An 18,863-nucleotide genomic window follows, 5' to 3' on the forward strand; every position below is an offset into this window, starting at 1 on the left:
GCTCCTTCCTCACATCATGTGATTCTAACTCATGGTGACTCTACGTGTGCAGCATTGAGCTGCTCCTTGCTGTGACTCCTGGAAGCAGAACACCAGGCCGGCCTTTGGGTTTCTCTGAGTGAATGTGAACTAGCAACCTTTTGATTGGGGTTCTTAACTGTTCACACCTACTTATCCTTCAGGTGTCAATTCAAGTGGTCCCTTTTTAGGGACGTCTTCCCTTAATCTGGCCCTAGCCTAGAATTGTGCCAGCAGCTCTCCTAGAATTGTGCTGAGTTTTTAAATGCCCTTAGTTCTACTTGGGTTCATCTTTTCATTGGGGATAATATTAGGTAAATGTCTGCCTTCTCCATGGAACTGTAAGAAAGCACTTGCATCTGAGCTCTTTTGCTGCAGTTGTATCTGAGTACTGGGATTTTTTGCTGCGCTTATATCCTAAGCTTTGAGCTTAGTGTCTACTACATGCTGTTATTGTTTTTGTTGTTGTTATGTGCCATTGAGTCACCTGTGACTCACAGCAACCCTATATCCTGCTCTATCCTTTGCCAATCTTATTGTCTCCGACACACCCATCCGCATTACCCCAGTGACTGAATCAATCCATCTCATCAAGGGTCTTACTCTCCTGCACTGTCCCTCCACCCTGTCAAGCATGATGTCCTTCTCCAAGGACTGATCCCGCCTTGCAACATGTCCAAAGTGTGTCAGACAGAGCTTCAGACTCCTTGCCTCCAAGGAGCAGCTTATTTGTTGTCCTAGCGGTCCAAGTATGTTCAATACTCTTTTCCAGCGCCACAGCTCAAAGGCATCAACTATCCTTCTATCATACCTAGTCATTGTTCAGCTCTCTGATGCATAGCAATTGCGAAGACCGTGGCCTGTATCAGGCACACCTTAGTCTCCAGACTGACATTGTTGCTCTTCAGTATTTTGGAAAGATCTCTGACAGCAGATTTTCCCAATGCAATTCATCTTTTACTTTCCTGGCTGCTGGTACCAATAGTGTTGATTGTAGACCAAAGCAAATGGAAACTGTCAACAATCTCAATCTCTTCACCATCTATCATGTTGCTGCCGGTCTGCGCAGTGGTGAGAATCTTTGTTTTCTTGATGTTGAGCTTCAACCCATATTGAAGACTGCAGACCTTGACCTTCTGCAGCAAGTGCTTCGGGTCCTCCTCAGGGTTGTGTCATCTGGATTACGCAGACTGTTGATGAGTCTACCTCCAATTCTGATGCTACACTTCTCCTCATAGATCCCAACGTCCTGGATAATCTGTTCTGCATACAGATTGAAAAGATACAGAGATAGGACACATCCTTAACACACACCTTTTTCAATTTTGAACCATGCAGTCTTTCCTTGCTCTGTTCTGATGACTGCCTCCTGGTCCAAGTTTAGGTTTCGCATAAGCATGATCAAGGGTTCTGGGATTCTCATTCTTCTCAGAGTCAGCCATAGTTTGTTGTGTGCCTTTGCATGGTCAATGAAACAGAGACATTCCTCTGGTACTCTATGCTTTCAGGCAAGATCCATCTGATACTAGCTATAATATCCCTAGTGCCACAGACTCTTCTAAACCCATCCTGCAGCTCTCTGTTGATGTGCTGTTTAGTGGTTTTGGATAATCTTCAGCATAATCTTGTTTACAGGTGATATCAAGGATATTGTTTGATAATTTCCACACTCTGTTGGATCATCATTCTTTGGAATGGGAATATAGATCTCTTCTAGTCAGTTTCCAGGTGGTTGTTCTCCAGATTTCTTGGCACAACTTGATGAGCACATCCAGGACAGCGTCTGTTTGTTGAAATATGTCAATCAGTATGTCATCAATTCCTGGGGCCTTGGTTTTTTTTGCCAGTTCTTTCAGAGCAGCTTGAACTTCTTCCTTCATTACCACAGGCTCTTGCTCAGACATTGTTTTAGGAAATTTTTCTGTGTTCACCAATTGCTTTTGGTGCAATGACTCTGTATACTCTTTCTATCTTCTTTTAATGCTTACTGGATCATTTAGTATTCCGCCCAAAACATCCTTAAATATTGCAACTCAAGGTTTGAATTTGTTCTTCAGTTCCTTCAGCTTAAGAAATGCTGAGCGAGTTTGGCCCTTTTGATTTTCTGACACCAGCTCCTTGCACATTTCATTGTAATACTTTATTTTTTCTTCCCACACTGCCCTCTGGAATCTCCAGTGCATTATTTAGAGTTTCTTCTGTCATCTTTCTTGGTGTTTTCTTCCTCCTCTGTCTTTGTAATGGCCTTTTGCATTCTTCCTGTATGATATTCTTGATATCCTCCCACAGCTCATCCGGTCTTCGCTCACTAATGTTCAAGGCCTCAAACCTGTTCCTGAAATGGTTTTGAAATTCATGTGGGATAGACTCAAGGTAAAATTTTCATTCCTGTGGACTTGATTTAGTTTTCCTCAGCTTCAACTTGAACTTGCATATGAGTATTTGGTGGTATGTTCCACAATCAGCACCTGGCCTAGTTTTCACAGTTGATATTGAGCTTCTCTAGTGATTCTTTCCACAGATGTAATCAATCTGATTCCTATACATACCGTCTGGTGAAATCCATGTGTATAGCATGCGTTTATATTTCTTATAAAATGTATTTGTAATGAATAAGTCGTTGAGTGTGCACAATTTTATCATTTTATCTCCGGCTTTATTTTTGTCACCAAGTCCATGTTTTCCAACTGCTGATCCTTCTTCTCTATTCCAGTCACTTTTATTATTATTATTATTATTATTACATTTTGATTGCACATTCGATCAATCTCTGACTGCAAACGTTGATAGAAATCTTCTATTTCCTCTTCTTTGGCTCTGGTTGTTGGTGCATATATTTGAATGATAGTGGTATTCACTGGACTTCCTTGTATGCATATGGATATTATCCTGTCACTCACAACATTGTATTTCAAGACATATCTAGAAATTACTTTTTTAACTATGAAAGCAACTGTAGTTTTCCTCACCTTTTTGTCTCCAGCATGCGATCTACTGATCATGTGATCCCCTGACTCAAAATGTCCCATGCCAGTCCATATCATTTCAATGAGTTCCATTTCTTTCTTAACTATATCCAATTTTCCTACATTCATGGTTCTTACATCCCATGTTCCAATCACTAGTGTCTGCTTACAGTTGTTCCTCCTCCTATGTGTTTCCATTCTTGAGGGCTCAGCCTCAGTTGTCATATCTGCAAGTCTAAGTGTGCTCTGTTGTACACAGGGTTTTCAAAGGCCTGCTTTTTCGGAAGTGGATGGCCAATCCTTCTTCCTAGTCTGTCTTAATTTGATTGCTCAGATTTAGAACATTATCTGACAGAGAAGCATTTTACAGAGAAGAGCAGATTAAAGATATTTCCCACTAGTAGAAAAAAAAACAATAGATTCCGTGTTGTCCTCACCCTTGCCAGGCGTGTTTGGAGCCTCCCTTTTCCCTGCTCCACCAGCATTTACATCTACTCCCACCTCCTCCATTCAACATAAACTCCCCTATCCACCCCTTGGTGTGATGGCCTATATGTCAGTCTTTCTGGGCTTCCATGATTCCTAACACCTCAAGCTGCTGCCTGTTTCTTCCTCTAAGAGCAGTATCTTTTTATTTCAGGAGTTTTGAACTTCTGCTCCAGGATTGACTTCTTGTGTCTTAGGGCATCTTCTCCTCAATTTATGCTACAAGAGTTTCCCAGGGGAAGTTGATGAATACTATAGATTTGGTATATAATGTAGAAACTCAAATAATTAAGGAATCTCAAAAAGTTCATTGTCATCAGATCAGAACCAGTTCATAGCTGACCCTCCAGTGAATTGTCAGAGGTTGTCGATTGCAAAGGAGGAGACTGCCCGTCTTTCTCTTGGAGAACTACTGGTGGATTTGAACCACTGGAAAGGGAAGGCCTTTGAGTTAGCAGCCCATTTCCCTCCAGAGAGCTCCCTAATTAAGGAACACGGGTTACACATGTCTGATGGAAGTGTCTATCAGCTGAGTCCTGCCACTTGGCCGAATCCCGTGGTGCAGGCTTTCTACAGCTCTGCCTTGAATTCTCTCTGAAAAGACATCTCTGATTTTGAGGTATGTTGAGTACATGAAGTGCCCAGGGGATTTCTGGCATTTGCTGGAATTTGTCAAGAGCCTGGCAGCACGAGCAGCTGCCACTCTCAAGCTGTCTTTCTGCACACCTGTGTCACTGTCCTGACGGACTCTGTGTGGGAGAACCATGCAGCCGTGAGGTTTGCTCCTGTGTACTGGCCTGTCTGGGAACAAACTCTGGCTCTGATGCCCTCCTCCTGGGGCCCAAATGAGGTGGTTCCTTCTTGGTAGCCCTGAGATTGAGAAAGATGGAAATGAAGATTCTTATTGAAATTATTTTTACAAAACCAGGAGGTTTTAGATGATGACAGAATATTTATATTCCCTGAATGCTCACTGTGTTGAAATGACTGTGCTAGCATAAATACATATTATCATATTTAATTCATCTAGTAGCACTGGTGGCCAAGTGGCAAGAAGCTGTGCTGTAATTCAGTCAGGCACGTGGTTTGAATCCACTAGCCGCTCCATAGGAGAAGGATAGGCAGTTTCCTCCCATGGAATTAACTGCGTCTGACAACCTGCCCAAGAGTCAGCTATGGACTCGATGGCACACAACACTAATATCGCAAATACAGCACACCCCGGCACCAACAAATAGATAAAGGGCTGAGATTTAAATCTAGGTCTGTATGGTGCCAACCCCTCCGATATTTTCTATAGCAATATGTTTCCAAGTAGACACTCCAGAGGCAGGGAGCTCTCATCTGGCCTGAGCTGGAGGAGTATGCCACCAGGGCTTGGTCACTGTGGCCTCTTTGTTCTTCTCGGGCTGCCTCGCTGTTTGCCAGGGAGCTCGGTCGTTGTGGTCCATGCATGGTGGTGCTGCTAACTCAAAGGCTACCCCTCTCTGCAGGTTCAAATCCACCAGCAGGTTCACAAAACAAAGAGGGACAGTCTCCTCTTGTGTAGTTTCCAGTCTGAAAATCCCCTGGAGGGTTAGCTGTGAGTGGGTAAGGATAGAGGGAGCCCACTGTCATTTCACCTTGCAAGTTGGGAGGCTGATCACCATGGTTGCGAAATCTGTGGCCATCAGGTCAGTCCCAGTTGACGGAGCCTTATTTAGAGGCCAGAGGAAGGCTGTCTCCTGGGGCTTCTGGGGCTGTACTGTTTGCCACATTTTTCTCCCACGGAACAGCTACTGAGATTGAACTGTGGATCTTTTGATTAGCAGCTGATCACTTAAACCACGGTACCACCAGGGTTGAGTAAATAAGCATATTTAACCAGTAAATAAGCATATATCCTTAGAAAAGAGATACCTGTATGAAGGACAACAGGGAGCCCTGGTGGCACAGTTTGAAAGTCAAGACCAGAGCAAGATCCACTTAGCTTTGAGAAAAGAAGGTATCAAAACAAATGGGGCAGTGCTAGTGAGACAGCCACACCATGCTTTGGGATCACACGGTGGCTGTGATGCTTGCTCCCTGATGCTGCCCCCCCCCAGTGAGGCACCATCTAGGAGGAACTAATCTTGTTTGTGTTGTCCTGTCACCTGGTGACATCTTCATGTCCCTATTAGCTTCAATATGATCAGTTATATATAGTGTTAGCTTCCTTTTCCTTCAATGCTGTGGTATTTTTTTAGTAACAGCTTTATTGAGATATAATCCTACCTCTGTACAGTTTATCCAATTAAAGCTACTCATTCACTAGTATATTCATAGTTGCACATGCATTGCTATAATCTAATCCTTTGTCTGTTTCATCACCCAGAAAATGAAACCCTGTACCTATTAGCAGTCACTCTCATTTCTTTCAACCTCTTCAGCCATGGGCAGCCACTAATCTACTTTCTGTCTCCATGGACTTATCTAGTCTAGTCATTTAATAGAACTGGAATCACACAATGTTTGGCCTTTTATATCTGGCTTTCTTCACTTAGCATAATATTTCAAGATCCCTCCACATGGTGGATACACATCCATTTATCAGAACAGCATTCCTTTTTGTTGCTGCTCTTGGAAGACACAGAAGAATTTAATGAAACAACATATGAGCAAGAGCCTATGGTGCTGAAGGAAGAAGCTCAGGCTGTTTTGAAGGAAATAGCAAAAAATCAGGCCCCAGGGATAGATGATATACCAATTGACATGTTTCAGCTAGCAGATACTGCCCTGGATGTGCTCACCAAGTTGTACCAAGAAATCTGGAGAACAACCACTTGGCCAACTGACTGAAAGAGATCTATATTTGTTCCCATCCCAAAGAAGGGTGACCCAACAGAGTGTGGAAACTATAGAACAATCTCATTGATTTCACATGCAAGCAAACTTCTACTGAAGATTATGCAAAAACGACTGGAACAGCACATCAGCAGAGAACTGCCGGAAGTCCAGGCTGGGTTGAGAAGGGGTCGTGGTACTAGGGATATTGTAGCTGATGTTAGATGGATCTTGAGCTGAAAGCAGGGAATACCAGAGGAATGTCTATCTGTGTTTCATTGACTATGCAAAGGAGTTTGACTATGTGGACCATAACAAACTGTGGCTGTCTCTGATAAGAATGGGAATACCAGAACACTTGATCGTGCTAATGTGAAACCTATACTTGGACCAAGAGGCAGTCATCAGAACAGAGCAAGGAAACACTGCATGGTTCAAAATTGGGAAGGGCGTACGTCAGGGATGTGTCCTGTCTCCATACCTTTTCAACCTATATGCAGAACAGATTATCCTAGAGGGTGGGCTCTATGAGGAGAAATATGGGGTCACGGTTAGTGGAAGATCTATCAACAATCTGCACTATGCAGATGACACAACCCTGCTTGCTGAAACTGAGGAGGACCTGAAGCACTTGATGCTGAGGGTCAAGGAATGCAGTCTTTAATGTGGATTGAGGCTCAATGTCAAGAAGACAAAGATTCTCACCACTGGGCCAATTGGGAGCATCAGGATTGATGGTGAAGAGATTGAGATTTTTCACAGCTTTAGTCTGCTTGACTTCACAGTCAACACTCTAAGCACCAGCATCCAGGAAATTAAAAGACGTATTGCCATGGGAAAGTCTGCTGTTAGGAACCTCTCCAAAGTTCTGAAGAGCAATGGTGTCTCTCTGGAGACTGAGGTGCTTCTGATACAGGCCATGGTCTTTGCAATCACTTGTTATGCATCAGAGAGTGGGACAATGACTAGGGAGGATAGAAGGAGAATTGATGCCTTTGAGCTGTGGCGCTGGGGAAGAGTATTGAATGTACCATAGATTGCTAGGAAAACAAACAGATTCATCCTTGAGAGGGTTAAACCTGGCAGCTCCTTGGAGGTAAGGATTCTGAGGCTTCATCCTGGAGAGGGTTAAACCTGGCAGCTCCTTGGAGGCAAGGATTCTGAGGCTTCGTCTAGCATACTTTGGACATGTTATAAGGAAGGACTGCTCCTTAGGGAGGGACATCATGCTTGGTAGGGTGAAGCGACAGCGCAGGAGAGGAAGGCCCTCAATGAGGTGGATTGATTCAGTGACTGGGATAATTGGGATGCGTGTGTCGGAGACAGTGCGTTTGGCACAGGACAGAGCAGAGTTTAGGGCTTTTGTACTTAGGGTCGCTATGAGTCGCAAGCCACTCGATGGCACATAGCAACAACAACAACAACAACATTTCTTGGTCCCTTTTGAGAAGGTGTCCAGGCACAAGGCAGGCATCAGGTCTGTGTGGGGTTAGAGTGGTGTTACGTGAGTGGCTTGAAGCCTGCTGGGCTCTGAGCTGGGTGCTTTCCTAATTGATAGGCGGCTTCTGAAAGGCTTCAAGCCATATTTTAGGGAGTGAAAATACTGCAGGTCTTTTGGCACTTTTCAGAGCAGAAGTCTTGGGCCAAGTTTGCATGTTATAACTGAACAAAATAGAGGTGATGGCAAGGTGGAGGACACAGTTGTGAATATTTACTCATTAATAGCCTCAATTCTCAAGAAGAATTCCTACTTTGTGTTCAGAGATCTTCAGCATTACAGGGTGCAGTGGGAATTTTCAATCTATTTTCTCCCGCACTTTTCCTCTTTGGAGTTCTAACATCTCTTGCTGATCCCATCTGTGTTTCTAACTTTGGGGTAGAGCAGTTCTGAAGTTAATTTGGTGTTAAAGATAATTTTCACAAAAGGATAAAATCATGACTCTCAGCTATAGAAATGAGTGCATGCTAAAGATCTAGTCTACTCATTAATCAATGAAGGAATCAGGCAGATGTTGTCACTGGCTCAAAGTACCGATATTTATAGGTTAGGAATATTGGAATAAATGTGCACATGGAAGCAAAACTGTTTATTTCAGGGAATAGGAGAATTCAAGTCTGTTGTTGAACTTCTCCTGTATAGGACAGAATTTGCATATCTCTAAGCATTGTTATCATATATCTACAATTTGTAGAATTGTAAAAGAGCTTCTGAACAATGAGCTAACATAGAAGGGGATCCTCAAGATTTGAGTCTGTAGAGTTGTGGACTGAAGGAACTAAGTCTATCAAAGAAAGAAAGCTTTGTCCTAGGTGTATGTAAATTAACTCGTGGAGTAACGGGATTCCTTGGCTTGGGATTTCCAGGCCCTATCAGAGGATATGTACGAAAAAGAGGAGGCTGATTTCACTAGAAAAGACTCACCTAAGATACTGCTAGGAAAACAAACAGATTTATCCTGGAAAGGGTTAAACCGGGTGGCTCCTTGGAGGCAAGGATTCTGAGGCTCCGTCTAACATACTTTGGGCATGTTGTGAGGAGAGACCGGTCCTTGGAGAAGGACATCATGCTTGGGAGGGTGGAGGGACAGCGCAGGAGGGGAAGGCCCTCTATGAGGTGGATTGATTCAGTGACTGGGATAATTGGGATGGGAGTGTCAGAGACAGTGCGATTGGCACAGGACAGAGTGGAGTTTAGGGCTGTTGTACATAGAGTCGCTATGAGTCGCAAGCGACTCGACAGCACATAACAACAACAAGATACAGATGCAAAAGAATGAATGACAGAATAAGAATTGATGTCTTTGAGCTGTGGAGAATAGTAAGTAATGTTTCCTGTACTGCCAGGAGAGCAAGTATGTCTTGGAGATAATGTAAGCGGAGTGCTCGTTAGAGGGGAAATGGTGAAGCCTCATCTCGCATGCTTTGGATATGTTGTCATAAGGAACCAGCCTTTGAAAAAGACATCCCTTGTAGAACAGTGAAGGTCAGTGAAAATGAGGAAGAGTCTTGGGCAGCCATGATTGCTCCAGTGGGTTCAGGTCTATCAGATAGGGAAGATGGCGCATGATGGGGCCACCCATGGTCATATCTGTTGCTCATTGGATTGCTGTGAGTCATAGTTGACTTGATGGCACCAAACAACAGTAGGATATAGATATCACCTGCTCTGTGAAGACATGATTCAGCATATCATGTAGATCTGGCCAGTGTAGGCCCCGCACTCTCAGACACCGAGAGCTTTCTGGTTGGCAAAGGCAGGGTAAGGTGTCCTTTCTGAGACTTGGCAGCTCCACATCAGGGCCCTTCCTCACCAGTGCACCTCATCCTTATGATGATCTTGGTTTGTATTCTTTGGTGTCATCGTCTATGCAGAACTGTGCTGGAAACCCAAAGCTCACATCTCTCTGAGGGTTCAAATCCACCAGTGGCTCTTCAAGAGCAAGATGAAGAGTCTCATCCCTTATGATTTATAGCAAAAAAGAACCCAGTGGAAGGTCAACTATAAGTTGGTTCTGACTTGAAGGCAGAGTGAGTGACTATACTAAAGCCACTATTATAAATCCAATATCTTCAGTGAATTTCTTTAATTGTTCCGGTAAGTTATTGAATATAAAACTTGTAAGTCTGGATTAGCTCCAGGTGGCTAAAGTTTGGGAGAGTGCCATGTCAACCACTGGTGTAAGAAATGCTGGAGAAATGATAAAGTGAGGATATAGTTGATCTGTGCCATATAGGAACCGAGGATCTCTGATGGCCTAGGGAGTTGTGCTGCTAATCCAAAGGCCGTGCTTCTCTGATGGTTCATATCCAGCAGTGACTCTTCAAGAAATAGAAGGGTAGTTTCCTTCTGTGCCGTTTACAGCCTCGGGGTCATCTATGAGTCAGTCGGTTTTAATTTGATGTCGGTTAGCTTTTTTAGTTTTGTGGGGACTAGATTTATCCTGAGTCTCATCCCAAGATGTTATCATTTTACTACTGTTCTGCTGAAGCATGCATTCTTCCTATACCTGTGATTTGTGGAGCATCTCTCGCTTGCTGGTCTACCACCCATATCTGTTGCACTGTGGAAGCTTGCATCCTGCTGTGATGCTGAAAACTTTGCCACAGTGTTTCCAGATACCATCAGGGTGGCCAGGAGGACAGGCTTCAGCAGAGTTTCCAGACTACAACCGACTAGGAAGGAAGCCTGGTGATCTGTTTCTGGAAATGAACCAGCTCCATGGATCACTACAGAAAATTGCCAGGTCTAGCACTGGACAATGAACCCTCTGCCTCGGAAGGCAGTCAAGAGACAGAGTGGCTACAAGAATTGTAGCCATTGGAAGGAGAATGCTGCACAGGGCAAAGATTTGATCTGTCGGATGTGATGTCACCATGAGTCCCAACCAACTATACAGGGACTGAAAGACAGCAAGCACATCGAAGAGGGCAGATAAGCTTTTTATTTACTTGTTTGTTTGTTTGTTTGGGCTGCGATTTGAAGATCTAAACTAGGACTTCCTTTGGACTTAAAGTGGTCTTTGATATTTGATGCTCCCTGACTGTTTATAGGGTCTCATGGAGTCAGAGGCACCTCAGAGGCACCTACCAGCAACATCAAGTGGAGACACAGATCTCCAAGTTTCAAGTTTTCCAGGGTGATGGAAAGAGCAAGGGGAGATGCAGTGTGGGACCTGGAGGGAGGGCAAGCCCCTTGGGTGTGAAACTGGAGAACAAGGACTTGATTTTATTCATCAGACTGCCACACGTTTCCTGGGTGACCTTTGAGCCTGCCACTTATCTCTCTGCTTCTTTAAGAGAGGGAAATAAGTATTATTTGTAACAATGTGCATTGGAGGTCCCTGATGAAAGGTACCAGTTAACTGTAAAGCATCGTGATTCACTTGCTCAGACTTGCCCTTTGTATTCCTGCTGGGCTAGTGACGCCAGGAGTGGAACTGTCTTCCACATCTCTTCTCTCTCCTCTCTCCCCACCATTAATTTCCTCTGAAGCAGATGGTGACCCCAACATGGGAGTAAGTAATTTCAGTGGTTATACTGAGATTTGTTTTCTTTTAAAATCTGAGTTAAGAAAACCTAAAACAGCCATCTTCTTTCTTTCTTTTCCTTCAAAATGTTTAAGTAAATAGTCGATGGAATAATTATTCTAAATGTAGTAGAGTATCACGTTGTCTTGAAACACTTGCTGTATATTTAAAATTAGTCTTGTCAAAGCTTAATGTAATTCTTCAGTTCTGCCAGCCACAGCTTTGCTGGCCTGGAGCTGCAGGTGGTGGAAAGGAAAAAAGTGGAGCACGCATGTGCGTACACACACACACACACACACACACACACAGTGGGAATTCTTCCAGGAGCTACTTCAATAGCATTAACTCCATTCCTATTAATCACGAGAGAGTCTTCAGGTAGATTTTCACTCAGTGAAATGGCCACAAATGGCCATTTTTATAGAAATTTTTATAGAAATTTCTGTAACATATTTGCAGTGTAATACACCATGTGTCTACTCAATTAGCTTCACTTCACAAGACTGACTAGCCGAGGGATGGATAATAGTAGCTAGAAGACTTGTTTTTCCTTTTCAGCTGTGACATTGAAATGATTTTATTATCCTTCCATTTTCCTCTTGGGCTGAGGTAATATCCTCTTACAGATGAAGTCATGTGATGTTTAACTTTTACGCACTAAATCCTACAATCATCACTTTAATCATTGAATCACTTTGAGTGCCTCAATATGGCAAAGAAAATGTTTTCACTATCATTATAGAACACTGCTATAAAAGGTTGAATGTCAAGGCAGTTCTTCTCCCTGAGGAGAATATAGGAGTGAAGGAGGGGGCAGGAGTAAGAGAGGGAGCAGAAGAAGCTGCAAGAATGAGTGAGGGGCTACCATTGAGGAAAGGGACTAGAATGTGGGAGGGTACAGGGGTAAAGGGGTTGCAAGAGTGAGGGGACAGGTTTAGGAGAATCAGTAGGCATGGGGAAGGAGGCAAAGGTAAGAGAGAGTGCAGAGGGGGAAGAGGGTGGGAGTGAGGGAAGGGCAGGAGTGAGGGGAGCAGGAATGAGAGGGGCTGAAGTGGGGGAAGGAGTAGAAGGGAGGAAAGAGGTGGAATGGGAGAGGGATCAGGGGTGGCGGAAGGTGTGGGATTGAGAGGTACAGGAATAAGGGAGGCAGCAGGTTTGTGGAAGGGCTCAAGGGTGAGCCAAGGGGTAGGAGTGAGGGAGAGGCAATTTGTAGGGCAGGGATTGATGGAGGGTTGGGAATAAAAGCATGTGCATGGGTTGGGGAAAGGAGTGAGAGTGATGGAGAGGCTAGAATGTGGAAGTGGGTGAGGAAGGGTTTGGGGATAAGGGAGGGGAAGGGTGCAGGAGAGGAGGAGAGGGTAGACCTTAAAGAAGGGTGCGTTGGGGCTGGTGTGAGGATGAAAGGGGGTGCAGGAGCCAGGAACAGCAGTTGTATTTCAATTCAAATACACTATAAATATTTGTTGCTTTTCTCAACTCAGTGCTAAGATTCATATATACTGCACATGTTCATCTCACTTTACATTTTATAAAATTCAAAATAAACACAATGTAATTTTAATAATCCTACAAAGTTATTTCAACTGTTTGGATGATAGCTATGAAGATGTGGATTTTATAGAAATGTACTCATTCGGATATAATGACAACAATTAAAACCGGTTGGCTGGAGGAAATTTGCCTATAAATAGATATTTCCTTACTTTTGATAGGTTATTTCGCCAACCATGTTGGCTCCCCTGATCATCTGCTCCTCAATTCCTCAGGCGTTCATGGTTTATGATTTCTACTGCTGATGTTTGTTTGCATTTCACCATGCACAAGCTGATACTGTCATCAGTCTATTTGTCGGGCATTAATCTTGTCTTCCTGTGAGAAACGTACATTCCTTAAGAGAGGATGTTACTTTATATTTCTCCATTGTCCTGAACTGCAACTCAGCAGGTGGCTAGAATCATAACAGGTACTGGGCAAATTCTTTTCCAATTACCTCACTCCACATGGCATTGGCCATCCTGTAGCTAAGCGACAAAGACCCTCACAGGGCTGTAGTGCGGAGCATGGTGATTATATGCCAGTGTATTTGCAGGACACATATAGGAAATACATGGGGCTCACTTCTGAATGCGGATGGGTACAGTGTGATATTAGCCTTCGGCACTGATTAGAGGAAGTGAGAATGGTGGAAATGAGGCATACTGCTTCTGTTTTGAAGGGAGATCGTTTTGTGGCTAAACGGTTAGCTCTTTTAGTGAGTGGTTACAGGAGCCCAGAGAATGATTTCCAGGAGGAATCGAACTCCGTTTGGAGAAGCTTTTTGTCCCAGTGGCACGTTGTCCAGTGCAGATCATGGACACTGATATCTTAATGTGGTCAGTCTAGCCATCCTGACAAACTGACATGTGGATGATGTGTCAAAGAAGACACCATGGTTCTCTCAGCTAAGTCCTCCCCCTGGAGAGACAACATCAATCATTCAGAAGCTTTAAAAATTCATAAGTCTAACGGATGGTCCCCCAGTGCAGGCACAGCCACATCATGGAAAAGTGGTCATCGTGTGGCCTCTGCATTTTGCATGAGTTGACCTCTTTATTGTGAGGGGCCAGAAATCTGAGCTTCATGCAGCAGAGGCCTGGGGAAACTGGCCTTTTTTGTCACTGTTTAGCAGAACCAGACCGTCTTCCCCTCCCCCCCAACTTGTTTATTCTCCAAGTTCAGCCTGGAGCAGAGTTCTGCAAACATTGAAAATTGGCCATGTTAATAGCCTCTCACCTCCTCACCTGGGGGAGACAGAGCTCTCTGTAAGACTAGGACAAGCTGTTCCAGACCATCTCAGCAGAACCAAGGACAGTGACAACACAGGGGTGGAGCACCTGCTATGAGACTCCAGCATGTGTCACCCCATGGCTGAGGGCCTGTGGGCAACTTACCCAACAGCCCTGAGCCTTAGGTTCCTCTACTATTGCCACTGAGTCCAACAGTGACTCATAACTGACTCATAGAACTTTCCAGCAGATTCTTGGAAGCTGTGAGAGCAGATGATGGAGTCAGGCTATCAGAGAAACTCCCCTTTTGGGTCAGGAGGACATCTTCCTATGGACTGCACCACCGGAGCTCCTGATCTCAATTCTTATTTTTTGTGTGCATTCAGTGAATTAATTTTAAGCCTTGAGGATTGCTGCTGGCATAAAATAATGTATCATGTACATGCTTGTTATTAATAATATGAATTATTTTAAACTATAACACATTTTTATTATATTTAGTATTGAATCTATCCCCCCCAAATACTTATATAGTGGATTTTTTTATACCCAGCCCTAGTGACTTGGTTCAAGGGTAGTTATTGAAAAAATCTGAGAGAATGCTGAACAGACATCACTTACAATATGAACACCTTTAATTGAGCACCTGCTTAGCTGGATTTGGGTTGGAAACTTTAAGTTCATTTCCCACAGATGCATCATTTGACTTGCAGAGGTAAAGAAACTGAAGCCCAGAGGATTAAGTAGTATCCACAAGATCAGACAGCTAGGACCTAAAAGCAGATCCCTTGACTCCATCCTCAGTCCCCTCCCCACAACTAAAGTTGACCCTGTCAGGCCACTGTGTTTCCTGTGAATGTCCACTGTAGCCCAGTGCTAGATGAGGTGCTTCTACGCAGTTCTTCCCAACCTGAACTGAGATTCTGAGTTTGGAAGTCTGGAGGGTCTGCATTTTAGCAAGCATACCCAGGAGCTTCCAACTCAGGCAGGCCTCAGAAGTACTTGCTCTGAGACATTGATGGCAAGTGTAGAGATGATGGATGATCTCATCAACTGTGGTGTCTGTAGAAGTGTCCTAAGGCTGCTTTTACAAAGCACCGCAGAATGAGGAGCTCAAAACAGCGGAAATTTATGGTTCTGAAAAGCTGAAAATGTGAAAGCAAGATATTGGCTGTTTTTATTCCTTCTGAGGACCCTCAGGAGGGGAAATATATGTTCTATGATTCTCTCATAGCTTCTGGTGATGACCAGAGATCCTTGGCATCCTTGCCTTGTAGCTGCATCACTTCAGTTCTGCCTCATCTTTGCATGGCCATCTCCTCTCTGTGTTTGTATCTTTTTTTCTTCATTCATAGGATCATACCACTTTGGACGTACTGTTTGATCAGACCTCATGATAACTGATAACATCTTCAAAAAATACATTTTTAAACAATTTCATATTCAAAAGCATTGGGAATAGCATTTCAACGTTTCTTTTTTTTTTAATTTAGGTTGTTTATTTTTCATTTCAATGAACATCTACAGAGATTTTGGGATTCCATTCATGCATTGTTGCACCCTTCTCCCCGCACAAACCCCTCCCCCCCCCCCCCCCATTTGCTCCTCTCCTTGAAAAGCAAAAGAAAAACTCCCTCATTGGTACACAATCCCCCCCCCCCGCACCTCCCCAACCTCCACCCCCTAGCCCCAAATATAATCCACTCTACAACCTTCATTGCATACTCCTACGATAAAAATAATGCCCTAAAATATAATACTTTTAGACTATTCTCTCCCCCATAGATTTCAATGCCGTAAACATATTTCATCCAGTTTTTCGTTTCTTTTTTTTTTAAAGACACAATTCAGTTCATAACCAGAGTTTCTGATCTCAATTCTAAAATGGGGATAATATTAATACTTCCTGTCTTCTAGAGGACTTTTTTGTGTGCATTCAATGAGCTAATTTTAAGAGGTGAGAATTGCTCCTAGCATAAAATAATGTATCTTGTTACCACATCTAACAGTAGTTATCATTATAGTAAATAAAAATGCGTAGTGAACAATACTGTCCTGTGCAAGTAAGTCTGCTGGTCCAGTTGTGAGGAGCAGCCCAGTTCAGGTGAGGTTCATGCAATGTTGTTGTCCGTGGTCAGAGAAATAGGGTACCATGGAGGCCAGCAGTGCTGGGAGAAATTTCAGGGACTAGAGCTCCACAGGCTGGTGGATTTTGATATGAGGAGGAGATGGGTGAGGGCAGTACAATGGTTAGGCCAGTTGAAGAAAGGTCCAGAAGTAGAAGGAACACGGTGTAAGACAGAGATGATGAAAACACCACTGTCACGTTCTACCACTTTCCCTAATGAACTAAAGGCCTCTTCTTAAATTTCAATGCAGTTTTTACATCACCACCTTCTGCCTTGACCAAGCTTACCCTTGAAGGAGAGAGAAGGTGGTATAATCAGGACATTTAGTGACTGGAGTGGAAGCAAAATTGGGAGACATCTTCTCACTGGAAAATTGAATAAGTAGGAAAGACACTGGTTGTTACTGTTAGGTGCTGTAGAGTTGAGTATAACTCATAGTGACCCTGTGACCCTCTTCTATCCTTCACCATCCTCTCACTTTCTGACACACAAGAACCCATTGCGGCAGTCAATCCACCTGATTGAAGATCTTCCTCCCCTTAGCCGAACATCCACCCTTCCAAGCATCATGTCCCTCTTCAAGGACTAGCTCCTCCTGGCAGCAGGCCCAAAGTATGTGAAGTGAAGTCTTATCATTCTTGCCTCCAACAGGCATTCTGGCTGCATCCTTTCCAAGACATACCTGTTTGTTCTCTTGGCTCTCCATAGGATGTGCAGTGCTCTTTTCCAACACCACAGTTCAAATGCATCAATTCTTCTTTTACCATCCTTATTCATTGTCCAGCTCTCAGATGCATAACAAGTGATCAGAAAGATTATGGCCTGAATCAGACAAACCTTACTCCTAAAACTTACATAATTACTCCTCAATAATTTGGAAAGGTCCCTGACTGCAGATTTTCCTAGTGCAATATATCCTTCTTTCCTGACTGCTGGTACCAAGGGTGTTTGTTAATGGTTGTACTTTGGTGAATAGTGGCCCTCTCCTGTAATAGTCTCTCTTGTCAACTTATCCTCTCCCCTTATTCTCATCTTTCTACTGTGTACTGTGTGATGATGGACTGATGCAGCCTGCTGAGGAATTCCCATTAAAGTAAGGGCTGCTGTCTGTTTTGCGTGGTTTCACCAGACTTTCTCTTGTGAGTAGCTTAGCCAGGTGTTTTCTCCATGTGGGAGCAACCACCAGGGACTCTTCATGCTTATGCATCTATCTTCCTAATTTTGCCTCTCCCTTTGATTCCCAGGAGGGCCTTAGACCGGTACTTTTACCTACCTACTTCCCACTTTCTCTCTTGACAATTTCTCACTAGAGGAGCCTTTTGCGATTGAGTATTGCGATTTTCCATCATTGGAACTAACTGTACTCATTTCTTTCCTTGGCCTTGAGAAAACTTCACTTTTGCTGCTAAATACCCAGAAATCTGGGTTTCATTACCTCTGAACCTCCTGCTAGATGAGAGTTTTGTTTTAGGTAAGGGAATTTTTTTAAAGTATTCTGAAGTCAAGAATCGATTTCCCAAAAACTGAAACACATGAGCTTTTGGTCAGTAACAGGATTTCTGGTATCAAAGCCTTCCAAATGGAAGAACCCGCCTTCTGTGTGATTGAGCCAGGGCCATCAATGAGCTTCTCAGAGGACGAGGACTTCCCTGCACCAGAGTTTAGTGCTGAAGCCTAAATCTGTGCAGGGATGTTCAGATTACTTCTTGTACAACAGGCACTCCCCCACCCCACCCCCGCCAGGAAGGAGGCCCTCTCCTGGATGGATGGTCACTATAACAAGCAAAGCATACTCAATTTAGTCATTATCACTTCATTTCTTTATTTCTCTCCTCCTGGAGCAAAGCAGAGAGAGAGTCTGTGACAGTGAGGTTTAACATTCAAGAGAAGGAAACCCAACAGCCCTTGACTAACCAGCAGAACCTATTCTATTTCTTCCTGCAATTGAGAATTATTAATCAGCTCCATTCTCCCTCTGCCTGTACAGTCTGCCTCCATTCTGTATCTTAGATAGCACTTGCAGGGAGGATTAGCCCACTGGGCTTTTGTCATGTCTAACTCACTTGTGTTTGTGCTTTTGGCTCATCTGCTGCTTTTGCTCAGATTAAATGGAGGGCCTTTCACTAGGCATGGCTCAGCAACTCTGCTAGTGTGTGTGCTTTATTGGGCAATAAATGAATCCTGAGCACTGCCAAGGAAACTGATAAGTGGATAGGACAGCGAGCCCTTTTTTTTCAGCAGGGAAAATGGTTTTGTTTCTCAGAAGCATCATTTATATGACGAGCTCAGTTGTGTGGCTCTTGATTGGGGTGAAGAAGAAATCTCAATGAAACAACATGGGGGAGAGGAAGAAGCATAGGCAACCCCAGTGTCTCCAGGAACTTAGGGAAGGGAATGAATTTGCTTAGAAAGATCTGAGTGCTTAGCTTAGTTTCATAGAGCTGCTGTAACAGAAATATCACAGGTAGGTGGCTTTTTATTAATCATGAAATTACCGGTTTAAGAGATTAGCAGTCTGAGTACAGTCACTGGGTCCAGGGAGGGCTTTCTGTGTCTATCTTGGGTGAGAAGCTTTGTCTCTTATAACCTCTCTTCCCAGTTCCTTGGGGATCACCAAGTGATATTGTTATAATGTGCTATCCAGTCAAAACTGACTCCTCGTTGGCCCTC

At 43.7% G+C, this 18,863-nt stretch overlaps 1 protein-coding gene and 1 pseudogene across 23 annotated transcripts in view; both read left to right on the forward strand.

Annotated features, from left to right (window-relative positions):
- KCNMA1 (potassium large conductance calcium-activated channel, subfamily M, alpha member 1) overlaps window positions 1–18,863 on the forward strand; it is a 1,059,824-nt gene that overhangs the window by 461,973 nt on the left and 578,988 nt on the right. The window lies entirely within an intron of this gene.
- Window positions 12,252–18,863, forward strand: part of LOC102873228 — a 23,865-nt pseudogene continuing 17,253 nt past the window's right edge.

Source organism: Elephantulus edwardii, unplaced genomic scaffold, assembly GCF_000299155.1.
Source record: "Elephantulus edwardii isolate Elephantulus edwardi_28Jun2011 unplaced genomic scaffold, EleEdw1.0 scaffold00058, whole genome shotgun sequence".
NCBI lineage: Eukaryota > Metazoa > Chordata > Mammalia > Macroscelidea > Macroscelididae > Elephantulus > Elephantulus edwardii.